The sequence below is a fragment of the Oncorhynchus keta genome, chromosome 9 (assembly GCF_023373465.1).
Source record: "Oncorhynchus keta strain PuntledgeMale-10-30-2019 chromosome 9, Oket_V2, whole genome shotgun sequence".
Lineage (NCBI taxonomy): Eukaryota > Metazoa > Chordata > Actinopteri > Salmoniformes > Salmonidae > Oncorhynchus > Oncorhynchus keta.
In genome coordinates, this window is record NC_068429.1 from 3,130,421 (window position 1) to 3,135,701 (window position 5,281).

Sequence of the window (5,281 nt, forward strand, 5' to 3'; positions counted from 1 at the left end):
TGTGATAGGCTAGCCTTGTTAGCAGTAACCTAGCAGTAGCAGTAGTGTGATAGGCTAGCCTTGTTAGCAGTAACCTAGCAGTAGCAGTAGTGGGATAGGCTAGCCTTGTGTTAGAATAACCTACATTCTCCAGAGTTGAGTCATTCTGTGGGCTGTCTGACTGGGAGACTGAGTGGAGATGGGGTAGAGCAGCAGCTGAAACATGAATCTGATTAGCATCTTTAGCGCCACGCTAAACTGCTACACACACACACATACACCCACACGTACTTCTAGAAAGAACTCCAGCCACCCTCATATCGGAGGAATGGAAAAGGGCCTATTATTTAGAGAAGCAGGCAAAGAGCAGAAACTTGACACCAGGAAACAATTACCCTTCTTTCCACACAGACTGGCTGTAAACGCCCACTCTAACTCTCTCTACCTCCCCTCGTCTCTCTGCCTCTACACCTCACTCTGCCTCTACCCCTTTCTACCTCTACACAGCTCTCTGCCTCTACCTCTCTCTACATCCTCCTCTCTAACTCTACCTCTCTCTACCTCTACCTCTCTCTACCCCCTCCTCTCTGCCTCTCCCTCCCTCTACCCCCTCCTCTCTTTACTCCACCTCTCCACTTCTCTCTACCCCACCTCTCTACCTCCACCTCTATACCCCTCCCTACCTCTCTCTACCCACCTCTATACCCCTCCCTCCCTCCCTCTCTCTACCCACCTCTCTACCTCTACCTCTCTACCCCACCTCTCTACCTCTACTTCACCTCTACCTCTCTCTGCCCCACCTCTACCTCTACTTCACCTCTACCTCCCTCTACCCCACCTCTACCTCTACTTCACCTCTACCTCTCTACCTCTACTTCACCTCTACCTCTCTCTGCCCCACCTCTACCTCTACTTCACCTCTACCTCTCTCTACCCCACCTCTCTCTCTACCTCTACCTCTATCCCACCTCTACCTCTACTTCACCTCTACCTCTCTCTACCCCACCTCCTCCTCTACTTCACCTCTACCTCTCTCTACCCCACCTCTACCTCTACTTCACCTCTACCTCGCTCTACCCCACCTCTACCTCTACTTCACCTCTACCTCTCTCTGCCCCACCTCTCTCTCTCTAACTCTATCCCACCTCTACCTCTCTCTGCCCCACCTCTACTTCACCTCTAACTCTCTCTGCCCCACCTCTCGCTCTCTACCTCTACCTCTATCCCACCCCACCTCTACCTCTACTTCACCTCTACCTCTCTCTGCGCCACCTCTACCTCTACTTCACCTCTACCTCTCTCCCTCACCTCTACCTCTACTTCACCTCTACCTCTCTCTGCCCCACCTCTCTCTCTACCTCTATCCCACCTCTACCTCTACTTCACCTCTACCTCTACTTCTCCTCTATCTCAACCTCTCTGCCCCACCTCTCTCTCTCTACCTCTCTATCACAACCCACCTCTCTACCTCTCTACCCCACCTCTCGCTCTACCTCTCTCTACTCCACCTCTCTACCTCTACCTACCCCCAACTCTACATCTCTCTACCTCTCTCTACGCAACAACTTTCTACCCCACCTCTCTATCCTCCCTGGCCTCTCCCACCCTGGCCCCCTCTCCCTGGCTCCGCCCCTGCCCCTCCCTCCCTGGCCCCCTCTCCATAGCTCCGCCCCTGCCCCTCCCTCCCTGGCCCCCTCTCCATAGCTCTGCCCCTGGCCCTCCCTCCCTGGCTAACTAGCTAACATTGAACCTATTTGGTTAACTTTAGCTAGCTATGACATTTGGTTTGTATTGATAGTACTCTATGGATTGGGATTGTGGTTCATTGTTTAGCTGGCAAGCTACATGTCTTAACAAAAGTCTCAGCTTCGCCAGATGATGACACGACTCATCAAGTTAACCAGGTGTGTCTGACGGTGATTACTGCCACCTATTGTATAATAATGACAAAATATTTCTATCTGAAATTTTTTTTTCAGCATCAGTAGAACACACCTGACTCTCCTCACCAGTCATACAAGGAGAATGGTCTAATGCCTCCCATCCGAAAGACCTGTAGAACACACCTGTCTCTCCTCATACAAGGAGAATGGTCTAATACCTCCCATCAGAAAGACCTGTAGAACACACCTGTCTCTCCTCATACAAGGAGAATGGTCTAATACCTCCCATCAGAAAGACCTGTAGAACACACCTGTCTCTCCTCACCAGTCATATACAAGGAGAATGGTCTAATACCTCCCATCAGAAAGACCTGTAGAACACACCTGTCTCTCCTCATACAAGGAGAATGGTCTAATGCCTCCCATCAGAAAGACCTGTAGAACACACCTGTCTCTCCTCACCAGTCATATACAAGGAGAATGGTCTAATACCTCCCATCAGAAAGACCTGTAGAACACACCTGTCTCTCCTCATACAAGGAGAATGGTCTAATGCCTCCCATCAGAAAGACCTGTAGAACACACCTGTCTCTCCTCACCAGTCATACAAGGAGAATGGTCTAATGCCTCCCATCAGAAAGACCTGTAGAAAACACCTGACTCTCCTCATACAAGGAGAATGGTCTAATGCCTCCCATCAGAAAGACCTGTAGAACACACCTGTCTCTCCTCATACAAGGAGAATGGTCTAATGCCTCCCATCAGAAAGACCTGTAGAACACACCTGTCTCTCCTCACCAGTCATATACAAGGAGAATGGTCTAATGCCTCCCATCAGAAAGACCTGTAGAACACACCTGTCTCTCCTCATACAAGGAGAATGGTCTAATGCCTCCCATCAGAAAGACCTGTAGAACACACCTGTCTCTCCTCATACAAGGAGAATGGTCTAATGCCTCCCATCAGAAAGACCTGTAGAACACACCTGTCTCTCCTCACCAGTCATACAAGGAGAATGGTCTAATGCCTCCCATCAGAAAGACCTGTAGAACACACCTGACTCTCCTCATACAAGGAGAATGGTCTAATACCTCCCATCAGAAAGACCTGTAGAACACACCTGTCTCTCCTCATACAAGGAGAATGGTCTAATGCCTCCCATCAGAAAGACCTGTAGAACACACCTGTCTCTCCTCACCAGTCATACAAGGAGAATGGTCTAATACCTCCCATCAGAAAGACCTGTAGAACACACCTGTCTCTCCTCATACAAGGAGAATGGTCTAATGCCTCCCATCAGAAAGACCTGTAGAACACACCTGTCTCTCCTCACCAGTCATACAAGGAGAATGGTCTAATGCCTCCCATCAGAAAGACCTGTAGAACACACCTGTCTCTCCTCACCAGTCATACAAGGAGAATGGTCTAATACCTCCCATCAGAAAGACCTGTAGAACACACCTGACTCTCCTCATACAAGGAGAATGGTCTAATGCCTCCCATCAAATAGAGAGCTGACCCAAGCAAGCACAGGTCACACCTGAGGCATGAGGACAAGCAGCGAGTGGTGAACTTCATCAACAACTCCGCAGAGGATAATGCCATAGTGTTACCAAGGACCCTAACCCCTAACCCGCCACCCAGGACACAAACACGTTGGTGGAAAGCTGCTGCCGTCCGATGTGACAAAAGCTGCAGTGTGGCGTCTCTACAAGGAATCAATGACAACACTTGGTATGTAAAGCATAAACAACAATATTATTTAATTGACCTTCAATATGATTGGCACTACTTTTATGGATCTCACATCATTTGTACATTTTTAAGAGGTACGTGTAGTCCAGCTGCCTTCCCTCTGGAATCTGTGGAGAGATTGCTGGTGTTGTGAAGGACAGCACTGTGACAGGGGTCAACATCCCACAGCTGGTTGGACTGGAGGATGGTACGGTGCTGGTGGATAGCTTATGACTGGCAACAACACCTGACTCCCTACTTCAGGCTGCTGGCACGGATCAAGCATCACTTCAGGTGAATATAGTTTTCATTGTATGAGGTTATTCTTATTATCTCAACTTGAGAGGGCAATCGATGTTATGCAAGGTTCTGCAAGGTTCTGCAAGGTTCTGGCTCTGGATAAGAGCGTCTGCTAAATGACTTAAATGTAATGTAAATGTAAGGTTGTCATTTTCTATTTTGCTGATTACCGTTTTACAGGTGTATGACTGCTGCATGATGAATTCCCTCTCTGAGGAAATTAAAGTTTTCTCTGGAGCCTGATGTTGTTTTCGCCAAAGAGCTTTTGGTCTTCATGGTTGAATTGCTGCAAAGAAACCACTACTAAAGGACATCAATAAGAAGAATAGACTTGTTTGGGCCAAGAAACACGAGCAGTGGACTTTAGACCTGGGGAAATCTATCCATTGGTCTGATGATTTTTGGTTCCAACAGCTGTGTCTTTGTGAGACGCAGAGTAGGTGAACGGATGATCTCCGCATGTGTGGTTCCCCCCGTGAAGCATGGAGGAGGAGGTGTGATGGCGTGGGGGTGGTTTGCTGGTGAACCTATATGTAATTTATTTAGAATTCAAGGCTCACTTAACCAGCATGGCAACCACAGCATTCTGCAGCGATACGCCATCCCATCTGCTTTGGGCTTTGTGGGACTATCATTTGTTTTTCAACAGGACAATGACCCAACACACCTCCAGGCTGTGTAAGGGCTATTTGACCAAGAAGGAGAGTGATGGAGTGCTGCATCAGATGACCTGGCCACCACAATCACCCAACCACAACCCAATTGAGATTGCTTGAAGGAAAAGAAGCCAACAACTGCTCAGCATATGTGTGAACTCCTTCAGATACCACTCTACTGTAGCTCTGTCTCCTTTCACCACAGATGGGATGTCTCCTGGTCTGTTCAGATACCACTCTACTGTAGCTCTGTCTCCTTTCACCACAGATGGGGAAGTGTGACACTGGCAGATGCAGTAGATTGATACTCATCCATTGAAAAGAAAACCTGATACCTCTTAAACTGACAGATTTTGATGGGGATATTTGTTATGTAATTTAGATTGATGCACCGTGCATTAATAGACTCTAGGGGTTAAATCACATTATCTGGGCTAACAATCTGTAGCTAAGAAAACTGGTGATCAGCCGATGATGGGAGAGGTGGTCATGATGAAATTAGCATTCCAAAGAAACATATAGTTGAGGGAATACTTGTAAAGGTGTGGGAGTGTTGTCATGATCAGACTGACATTCATTCAGATATGACAGACTCTCTCTACATTTTATGGGCATGGGAAACATATGTTACTGGTATGGGAAACATATGTTAACATTGCTCTTTATTGGTATGGGAAACATATGTTAACATTGCTCTTTATTGGTATGGGAAACATATGTTAACATTGA